Consider the following 11,472-nt stretch of genomic DNA (forward strand, 5'->3'; position numbering starts at 1 on the left):
TTCGGGAGTGTAAGGTGGCGAATCCTCCACATCTCCCTCCTTTATAACTGGTGCCTCAGCCCGAGCGGAAGAAACCGCAGCGCGTGTTTCCGAACACGGGACTGAGGCACTGGATCTCACAGGTGAAGGGAGAGATAAGGCAGAGCCCGTCTCTAACCCCGCTGAGAGATCCATCTGCGATCCCCACGATACGCGTCGTCGCTCTGCCTCGGCAAGAGCGGGACCCGAACCGCGGGGAGCGCGCACCGAACCGCTCTCCTCGAAGAGCGTCTGGCGGGAGCGGAGCGTCCTTAATGGCAGACGCTCGCAATGCTCACAATCAGCTCACTCGAGAGCTGACTGGGCATGCTGCACTCCCAAACAAACAACACAAAGAACGTGTGTATCCCCACTCGTAAAATAACGCGAGCAGGGAGGGACACACTTCCTAAACTGCTGTTCGTTCGCCATATCTCTCTTAATATATATATATATATATATATATATATATATATATATAATTGTTTGTGTGGTGCAGAGTATGTAAAGACAGACAATATTCACACAGGGACAGATTCACATATAGCGCGACTGAAGGCACAGAAAGCTGTTGCGCTTGTGTTTATGGGGTGCTTTATAGTTTCCTGGTCGATGACGTCACCCGCCTATGACGTTCCATCTCTCCATTGGGCTGATTCCATACGTGCTTCATGACGCACAACGCAGGGGCGTTCCCACAGCGTTTGACGCAGCTCGAGTTCCCTTGAAAGGGAACTGCTTTTAAGCTGTGTAACATATTTTTGAAAAAAAGATGTGGGAAGTGCGTCAAGGGCGCAGGTTGATGTTTTAAGGTGCTTACAGTTTCTGTTCTGTCTTACCCCAGCGTAACTCAAGGATGAGCTGATCACCTTTCTGATATTATTGATTTTCTCAGAGAAGAAGGAAGCAAACTCACTGAACTTGCTCTCTGAGAGCATTCCACTGGGAATCTGGCTTGGGGGGTTTGTCAGTCTCTCTACAGTAGCAAAAAGAGTGCGTGTGTTGTTTATATTGCTGTTTATAATATTTGAGAAGAAAGTCTGTCTAGCTTTGCCTAGTTCCTTATTGAAAGCATGGATGCTGTCTTTGTAGATGTTATAACGGACTACAAGTTTTGTCTTCCGCCACATGCGCTCTGCTTTTCTGCATTGTCTTTTCGTATTTTGCACTGCTGTTGAGTTTCTCCAAGCTGCTTTTTGTCTGCCATTCTTCTTCCTGACTTTCACAGGAGCAATATCATAAATTACACCCTTAACTTTTGAGTTAAAAGAATCAAGGAGAAAATCAACAGGGTCAGCAGATATGCTTGGTGTTAAATATATAGCCTTCATAAATAGTACACTAGTGTTCTCATTTAAGCATCTCTTCTTGACAGACACAGATCTAGCTACAATGGCAGGAGAGATCAATATAGCAAAGAAAATACAAAAATGATCAGACAGTGCTACGTCCTTAATAACAATCGATTAAATGTTTAGACCCTTACTGATAAGTAAATCTAGAGTGTGTCCACGATTACGTGTAGGTCCATGTACATGCTGAGTGAGATCAAAAGTTTTTAAAACAGTTTTGATTTATTTTGCCATATTGGTTTCTGCATTATCTATGTGAATGTTAAAGTCTCCAGCAATGGCAAAGCAGTCACACTCTGAGGAAATTGTTGATAACAGTTCTGTAAAGTCCTCAGCAAAGGCTGGAGAGTATTTTGGAGGCCTGTAAACAATGATAAGTAAAATGCGTGTAGCACCTTTTAACACAATACCCAGATATTCGAAAGACGGTTAATTCCCAAATGATATTTGCTTACATTGATAGACATCTTTAAAAACAGCTAAACCTCCACCTCTTCTAACAGCTCTGCAGACAATCGTAAAAGTAAAGTTAGGAGGGGCTGTTTTATTTAGGACTGTTGCACTGCAGCTTTCGTCTAGCCAAGTTTCATTTAGCAACATAAAACCCAGGTTGTATGTGGTTATTAAGTCGTTTACTAGAAGTGATTTATAGAAGTGAGCGGATGTTTAAAAGTGCTAACTTAACAGTCTTACTTTTTGTCCCCAAAGCAATCTTAGTTTGGTGTGTAATAGGCACCAGATTACAAGGGTTTGCTGTACGGCTTTTGAAGGGCTTAGATTTTCTATCATGTAATCGAATAGAAATAGAGAAAGATAAAGATACAGGCACACTGGGTTCCCGCTTGTTCTGTAAACATTTGAGAAAGTTATTGTTATCATAGCGGGGCCCCGACACATATCACTGAGAGCTGGTATCAGTTGTTTTTGGTTCACCTCGAGCCACTGGAGGAGGGTGTGGGCTCTGGCACTGTGGCAGAGGCCGAAGAGCTCTCACAGGAGGAGGGGGAGGGCGAGCTGGGCCCGCAGACTTTGGTGGTTGCAGGGCCTGCTGTTTTTTGGTTGGTATCGGGGGGCTTGCAGCAAAAGAGTGGGATAGTCTAGTTCCAGCATACACCAGTTGTTCCATTTTCTCTGAGAAGCGCAGAAGTGAAGATGCTGGAGAGAGGGATAATGTGTCCAGTGACAGCCAGGCGGCTGTTGCTCTGGTGTTGTTGGAGGCTGTAATATGCTGTCCTGGTTTCCCTGGCTGTTTTCCATTAAGTCGTCCTTGGGTGCTGAATCTTGGAGCAGTTCTAGTATGTCACAGTCTGTCTGTGGTGAGCTCTGTGGGCTGGGCTCAGATGAGATTGTGTCCGTGAGCAGAGGTTGTTGTGGCTGAGTGGTGTTATCATTGTCCTTGTGTGATGTGTCAACCGTATGTCCATTCAGGTGCTGAAGTGAAATCCTGTGGTCATTCATACTGTATCCAGGTGTGTGTGTGCCATTCAGGTTGAGTGGATTGGCACACATTGCAGAAGGATGACGGAGGGAGAAGTAGATATTGTCCTTTAGCACTCTTGAACCAAGTTTGTTTGGGTGGTGGCCATCCTGTTGAAACAGTTGCATCTGACTCCAGAAAAGATTGAAGTTGTCAATGAAGTTCACTCCTTTTATATTGCAGGTTTTTTGCAGCCATGTATTAAGCCCAAGCAACCGTGCAAACCTGTTTGTTCCTCTTGCTGGGAGTGGTCCACTGATGAATGTTTGAACTTTCAGTCTCTTACGTGTTTCAAAAAGTTCATTGAAATCCTTCTTAAGGAGTTCCGACTGCTCTTTATGAATATCATTCTTCCCCACAAGAATGATGAGTCGATTTGCAGTCTTATGTTTCATCAGAATGTTCTGAAGTTCTCTGTTTACATCAGAAGTTGTTGCTTGTTGAAGGCAGCATGTTGTTGTATCCCTGCTACTAATGTTTCTGATTATGGAGTCACCCACTATCAGAGTCCTGGGCCCGGCTGCGCTCTGAGCTGAGTGCCGCTGTCTGCTCGACCTTGAGCCCCAGTTAGCATCAGTGTTAGCTACAGGCTGATTCAGTCTGTGTTCAATCACATTCATCAAATTTGGGGATTCCTCATTCATTAATACTTCAAATCTGTTCTCAAGATGTATAGGCGATGGTAGGAGACCAGTGTTTGCAATCCTTGTCAAAGCCGTATCTGGGGTAGAGGATGCTACTGCAGCAATATGTGATTTTCGTGACAATCTGATGTCTCGAGTGCCTTTGGGTCTCGCTCCCTGTTTGTGCCATCGATTAGTAAGTCGATCGGTTTGTTTCTCTACACTCAGTATAGCCTGTCGAGGAGCACTAGACTCATGGGACTCACCGGCTGAATGCTGAGAGCGTCCATGAGGAAGCTCTGTTGTGTGTTCTGTCTGGTGTGGTGGTCCCGCAATTAACTTTGTTTCAAGAACTGCAATCCTTTGTAAAAGTCTGTGGCAGTTAGAGCAGCAAGTAGATTCCAGAGGAGGCATTTTCTTATCCTTATGAATGTAGGCAGTTGTGTTTTCTCTTCCCCGGAATGTAAGCTTTCAGTGGGAGGCTGGTCGAATAAAATAATTCTGCTGTTTTTGTAGTAATCCAAGCGTTTTAGCACTGTGCTGATTTGCTGAAGTTAAAATTAGGTGATAAAAGGAGATAAGATATAAAAATATAAAAGCAATAGAGCAAAGGGCGGAGCAGTAAGCGAGAGCGTCCAAACAGTAGCTGAGCAGGAAGTGAAGAGCAGAACTGAAAATAATCAGTTGGGTAAAAAATTAACCAACTTCCAATCACCCATTCAACTGCCAGCAAAATCTTAAACTAACAAAAAATCTCATCTACACATAAATATGAGATTAAAAGACCAAACTTTTATAAACAAGAACTTAGGTTAGCCTAACAGTTACCTGTTCTGAAAACGGTCGAGAATGCTAACGGACTTTTTCCAAAGACACTAAACTATTTCTATAAAGTAAATATTCAATAGATGTGTATCAATAAAACTTTCTGGAACAGTTGCGTGTATTATTTGTGTGATTTTAGAGACTAAACTCACCTGAAAGTAGTGAAAATGTAATAAAGGATTACATTTATTACCTCCTGTAAAGGATGATATGAATTAACACACGTCTAAGTATAGACTCCTTTTCAGTTAGTAAATATGGTGACGTTTTTTTGTGTGCGGAGCTTAGGTGGAGGCAGAACGATCCCTCTGGCCACTTCCCTAACTTTAGTTTGCAAGTTTTGTTAGCTTGTTTTTTTAACAATGACTGGAGAAAATCTGATTTTATCTTAATGTGCAAGGTCACTCACTGTCCAGGACCGCGATTGTTATTTGCAAAAGTTAATTTTAACGGACGGAACCAGATTGGCTGACCCCTACACTCAATGGATGAACGATCTGACAGGATTAACGTTAACGCTAGGCTACCTCCGGTTGAGTGGCCTGACTTCTACACCTATCCGATAGAGAAACAGAGCATAAAGAGAAACTGAGGGCATATAAATCTTCAGATGCCTATAACTATGTGATGAATGGTCATGTACAAGACTCGTGTGGTACGATCCGAAGTTCTGCCTAGCCAGCGCCAAGAAGACGACAATGTAAAGAGTGACATTACGGTGCAATTTTAATAATGTGAATATTTTCTAGAAATAAAAATCCTTTGAATTTTTCATTGATTTTAGCACCCAGCAACACAACAAGATGACATTTTCTAATAATAATAATAATTTAACGATGTTCCGTACAGGCTTATAATGGTGTTCCGTACAGAGCGCATCATTTGATTTCAACAGCGAAAATGGACATTTAACTGATTAACTGATCAAGAAAAGAAGTGCCTTTTTATTTGATTAAAATGGAAGTTAATTGCTGCTTTAATAAGCTAGAGGACCATGCAAGTTAGGTATGATTGTGTCTGATATTAATTATGGCATGTTAGTTAAGCATGAACCATGTGAAACAATAGTGAATAACCATATCTTTCTGGAGACAAAGAAGGACAACAATTTGCATTAATTAAAAAAAAAATTATGATTAACTTAACAACATGATCAGGGTGCTTGTGTGTGTGTTTAACATTAGAACTATTTACATTTAACAATAAACTGATTAAAAAATATGAGAACTAGACATTAAACTTTTTTTGTGATCACTATTTACATTGTGTGGGTGTGTGTATAACGTGTGTTTTTATGTGGACAGACAACATTTATGGCAAAGCCAGACAGTGTCTGGCACTTCCTCCACTCCTGCGCAATCCAGGTGGAACCACAAATGGCACAGATCACACTGGACCCATTCATCTATGGTGTCATCTTCTGAGCCAGGTGGGACCGCTCTTTTGCAGAGAGCGTAATGTTCTCCATCCTCTTCAATCTGAAGAGGTTTTTGCTTTTTCAGCCTTTTGGCCTCCTGGGCTCTACTTTTTCTTCCTTCTTCTTTGCCATCTCTTCCTTCCGTTTTCTTTTCTTTTCTTCCTTTTCTTTCTCCTCAGTTTCTTTTTCTACCAGCAGGTCGAAATACTGGTCGCTGGTGATGACACGAGCTGGCAGCGGAATGCGTCGCCTCGCTTTGTCCTTCCTCTCCAGGGCGGGGCTCATGAGGACGCTAGCCAGACTCTTGGGGATTACACCTGCTGCCACCAGGTAATTTTTAGGAGTCACTCTTTTGCAGGTGGGGCAAGGTGTTTGAGTGGTGGAGGGAGTGGCTGAAGGAGTGGCATGGGTGCTGGATGGTGTGTCGTGAGTGCTGGATGGTGTGTAGTGAGTGCTTGATGGTATGGCTGTAAGAGTGGCGTGAGTGCTGGATGGTGTGTCGTGAGTGCTGGATTGTGTGGCTGTAGGAGTGGCGTGAGTGCTGGATGGTGTGTCGTGAATGCTGGATGGTGTGGCTGTAGGAGTGGCGTTAGTGCTGGATGGATCTGCAGATCAGAATCAGAATCAGAATCAGAAAGAGCTTTATTGCCAAGTGTGCTTGCACACACAAGGAATTTGTTTTGGTACTGAGGCTTCCAGTGGACATATACAAATACAACATGAAACATAATACTACAAATTATAAGAATAAAAAATAAAAATATAGATATATGAGAATAAAACTATCACAGTTGGGTTTAGTCAGAATAGACATTTTCAGATTTACAGATTATGAACCTATTTACAGTGTTTTGAATATTATAAATAAATAAATCTACATATAAGTATCACCTGAGTTGTGGGATATTGCACTAAACAGTGGGAGTATTGCACTTACAGGCATATGCCTTGGGAGGAGTGTTAACTGTTCAGGAGGGAAATGGCCTGTGGGAAGAAACTGTTCCTGTGCCGAGATGTTCTTGTGGCCAGTGATCTGAGTCTCCGTCTTGACGGTAACAGTTCAAACAGGTGGTGTCCAGGGTGAGTGGAGTCTGTGATGATTTTACCTGCTCTCTTCCTCACTCTGGAAGAGTACAGGTCCTGGAGGTTTGGCAGGGGGGCACCAATAATCCTCTCCGCAGTCCGGACTGTCCGTTGTAGTCTCCTGATGTCTGATTTGGTAGCTGAACCAAACCAGACAGTGATGGAAGCGCACAAGACAGACTCAATGACGGCTGAGTAGAACTGAATCAGCAGATCCTGTGGCAGGTTGAACTTCCTCAGCTGGCGAAGGAAGTACAGTCTCTGCTGGGCCTTTTTCACAGTGGAGTCAATGTGATTGTCCCACTTCAGGTCCTGAGAGATGATAGTGCCCAGGAACCTGAATGACTCCACTGCTTCCACAGTGCTGTTCATGATGGTGAGTGGGAGGAGTGCTGAGCTGTTCCTCCTGAAGTCCACGATCATCTCCACTGTTTTGAGCGTGTTCAGCTCAAGGTTGTTATAACTGCACCAGGCAGCCAGCTGTTCAACCTCCAGTCTGTAAGCAGACTCGTCACCGTTTCGGATGAGACCGATGACAGTGGTGTCGTCTGCAAATTTCAGGAGCTTGACAGTGGGGTCTTTAGAAGTGCAGTCATTAGTGTACAGGGAGAAGAGCAGTGGGGAGAGAACGCACCCTTGGGGAGCACCAGTGCTGATTGTGAGTGTCTTGGATGTGTGTTTCCCCAGTCTCACTCGCTGCTGCCGGTCCGTCAGGAAGCTGGTGATCCACTGACAGATCGAGGATGGTATGGAGAGCTGGGTCAGTTTGGCTGTGAGAAGACCAGGCATGATGGTATTGAAGGCCGAACTGAAGTCCACAAAGAGGATCCTTGCATAAGTCCCTGGTCTGTCGAGATGTTGCAGGATATAATGCAGTCCCATGTTGACTGCATCATCCACAGACCTGTTTGCTCTGTAAGCAAACTGAAAGGGATCCAGCAGGGGTCCAGTGATGTCCTTCAGGTGGGCCAACACCAGTCTTTCAAACGACTTCATGACCACAGACGTGAGAGCGACAGGTCTGTAGTCATTAAGTCCAGTGATTTTGGGTTTTTTGGGGACAGGAATGATAGTGGAGCGTTTGAAGCAGCAGGGAACTTCACACTGCTCCAATGATCTGTTGAAGATCTGCGTGAAGACCGGGGCCAGTTGGTCAGCGCAGGCTTTTAAACAAGCAGATGAGATGCCGTCTGGGCCTGAGGCTTTCCTAGTCTTCTGTTTTTTGAAGACTCGGCTCACGTCCTCCACACAGACCTTAAACTCAGGTTGGATGGCAGGAGGGGGGAGTGATAATTGGAGAACAGGAGGTGATGCTGAATGTGTGAAGTGCAGATCAGACCGGGTGTGTGGTGTGAATGAGGGCTTTTCAAACCGGCAGTAAAATGAATTTAAATCGTCAGCCAGGTGTTGATTGTCCACAGATCGAGGGGATGGTGACTTGTAGTTGGTAATGTTCCTCAGGCCATTCCAGACTGATGATGGGTCGTTGGATGAAAACTGGTTTTTCAGTTTATCAGAGTAGTTCCTTTTAGCAACTCTGATCTCCTTTGTCAATCTGTTTCTGGCCTGGTTATACAAGATTTTATCCCCACTTCTGTAAGTATCCTCTTTGGCATGACGAAGGTGTTTGAGTTTCCCAGTAAACCATGGTTTATCATTAGTGAATGATAAGAATGTCCTGGTAGGAATGCATGTATCCTCACAGAAACTTATATATGATGTTACAGTATCTGTGAGCTCATCCAGATCATTGGTAGCAGCTTCAAAAACAGTCCAATCAGTGCAATCAAAGCAGGCCTGTAGATTCTGCTCTGCTTCGTTAGTCCATCTTTTCACAGTCCTTATTCCAGGTTTAGCTGATTTCAGTTTCTGCCTGTAGGTCGGTATGAGATGAACCAAACAGTGATCAGAGAGCCCCAAAGCTGCCCGTGGGACGGAGTGATATGCATTTCTTATTGTGGTGTAACAGTGGTCCAGTATATTACTGTCTCTGGTGGGACATGTAACGTGCTGTCTGTATTTTGGTAGTTCACGGGAAAGATTTGCTTTGTTAAAATCCCCAAGAATGATTAAAAGAGAGTCTGGGTACCTTTGTTCCGTTTCAGATATTTGTTCAGCCAGCTGTTGTAGCGCCGCGCTCGCGCACGCGTCTGGAGGGATGTAAACATTCACGAGAATGAAAGAGGAAAATTCCCGAGGCGAGTAGAAGGGTTTACAGTTTATGAAATGTGCCTCTAAATTAGGAGAGCACATCTTCTTCAGTGTTGTTACATCTGAACACCAACTTTCGTTAATGTAGAAACACAATCCACCACCTCTCGTTTTCCCCGTTAGCTCCGCGATGCGATCCGCTCGGAACAGCTGGAAGCCCGGCAGATGTATTGCGTTGTCCGGTATGGCTTCACTCAGCCAGGTTTCAGTGAAGCACAGAGCAGCAGAGTTTAAAAAATCCTTGTTAGTGTGGGTGAGGAGAAGAAGTTCATCCGTTTTGTTATGAAGGGATCGGAGATTCGCGAGATGAATGCTGGGGAGTGCAGTGCGCAGGCCGCGCTCGCGGAGTTTAACCAGCGCGCCGGCTCGCTTCCCGCGTTTGCGTCTGAACGCGCGTTTGAACAACAACGCTGCCCCTCCGACGAGAATGTCCAGCAAAACGTCCGAATAATCAAAAACTGTAGAAAAGGTTTCTGGTGTGTGTTTCCTAATGTCCAGTAGTTCGTCTTTGGTGAAACTGATAGGAAAAGAATGACTAAACGCAGAACAAACGAACAAAAACAACACAATAGCTGGAGAGCTCCACACCGAGGCAGCCATCCGCGGCGCCATCTTGGATCCAGATGGGAGCAGTCTCACCACCTAAGAAAGTAAAACATTTGTAAGACTCATTAGCAAACTTAAAAAGAAAAGCATGTAGCTTAGAAGATGAATTATCATTGTATCAATGTTAAAATTACCTGGGTTGTGTCCACAGCAGCCATGGACAAAGGAAAGATCCCAGCCTTGTGGAACCCAGCCTTGATGGTTTGGGCTGTCACAGCAGTGGGGTAAACCGTTTTGAGGAGAGAAGAGAACTGCTTCTTCCCTACCACAAGATCCCCCATACCAGACCCAGCCTGGAAGCCATGGTGGAGAAGGCAGTCTTCAGCGGGTTGAAAACCGAAATTACCAGGGGCTGAAGGATGTGTGTGGTGAGAAATTCAACCTTATTTTCCCTACAGTACATGATGAAATTTTTTGAAACATGCGTCTCGTGTTGGTCCATGATTAACACTAGTGGTCTCTGCTTAGGTGCATACTGGGTAAAATGGCGTAGCCAGCACCGCGTTTGTGGTTCGATTGGTCGAGACTGTTTTCCAAAGATGGCTCCTGCCTATATACGCAAAGTGAACTGTCTTTATAAAGTATCTCCTTATTAAACTGTCTGTACACTTACAAAGTTCTCAATGCTTCGGTTTGCAGTTAGAGACCCTAATTATGCTACCGTGTTAGTGCGGGGCTATTTTGAGCCTTGTTAGTGGTATTAACTAGCAATTTTTATTTTTACTTATTCTATGCCCTATATACTAGCGTTATAAATTAATCTGTGGTAAAATTAAAACTAACGATAAAACTGGGTACATTCGATTATCTCACCTCATCCCCATTAGTTAAACGTGCATCCAGGCATTGCCATTATTTCAGATGAGTGGAGAGCCTACCAGGGGGTTTTGGCCAATATGGGCCACAAACATTTTACAGTGAACCATTCCCAGTGGTGTGTAGACCCACACAGTGGAGCTCATTCACAACACATTGAAAGAGCTTGGCTGACATGCAAAACAAGCGTATGGAGACTTAGAGGAAATAGGACAGAGAATATGCTTAAAGAACACCTCTCACTCATAGAGTGGACTCACTGGCTTCGTGAAAAACATAAACAGGGACCCCTTGGGTGCCTAATAAAATCCATTCGCCATACATTTCCTGTTTAGAGAACATACTGAACATTTGATGTTGTGTTTTATGTAAGGTAAAATACAGGTAAACTTAAGACTCTTGATTTGAGGTGAACTGCTGTTTAAAAGATTGTTAAATAAAGTGCATTTTACCTTTTGAAAATCTCTTTTTTTTACATGCTGGTGAATATGTGTCACGGGTGGTGTATGGCAGGAAGCACGAGGAGACGAGGAATTCAAATAAACAATAAACTTTACTATAAATCAAAACAACAAACAGGTACAGGCAGACAGAGCGGATGCAAACACCAGTTAACATAGACGAGAACCCACAAAGACAGACTGAACAGAAGAAACTAAATACAGAGACAAATGAACCATAATGATGTGAAGACAGGTGACACAGATGATGATAACGAGGAACAGGCTGGTAAGTGAGGGAGTGAGTTCAGGTGTGGAGACAAGGAGGATTCTGGGTAGTGTAGTGCAGACAAGGACAGACAGGTGCAGACGAGGACTGTGACATTACTCCCCCCTCCCGGTAGGCGTGACCTCACGCCTTAGAACAGGGGTGGGAGGGTGGGCATCCTGGAGTCCGTGACGGGAAGGCGGACCGGGTGCATGAGGATGGACTCCAGGATGGACCAGGCGGCCATGGCGGAGCAGGACGTGGGCGTGGCCATGGCGGAGCAGGACGTGGGCGTGGCCAGGGGGGAGCAGACGAACCCTCGGGCGTCCAGGGTGG

The 11,472-nt window shown here is 44.5% G+C and overlaps 1 long non-coding RNA gene across 1 annotated transcript; it reads left to right on the forward strand.

The window, feature by feature from the left end:
• Positions 1-5,587: 5,587 nt before the first annotated feature.
• LOC143757425 (uncharacterized) lies at positions 5,588-9,934 on the forward strand. Its single transcript, XR_013210521.1, has 3 exons — positions 5,588-5,724; positions 5,911-6,042; positions 9,764-9,934. It is a non-coding gene; the product is annotated as an uncharacterized LOC143757425 (long non-coding RNA).
• The last annotated feature ends 1,538 nt before the right edge of the window (positions 9,935-11,472 follow it).

This window comes from Siphateles boraxobius, unplaced genomic scaffold (genome assembly GCF_051911475.1).
Source record: "Siphateles boraxobius isolate OS27281-9 unplaced genomic scaffold, OSU_SipBor_1 30, whole genome shotgun sequence".
Taxonomy (NCBI): domain Eukaryota; kingdom Metazoa; phylum Chordata; class Actinopteri; order Cypriniformes; family Leuciscidae; genus Siphateles; species Siphateles boraxobius.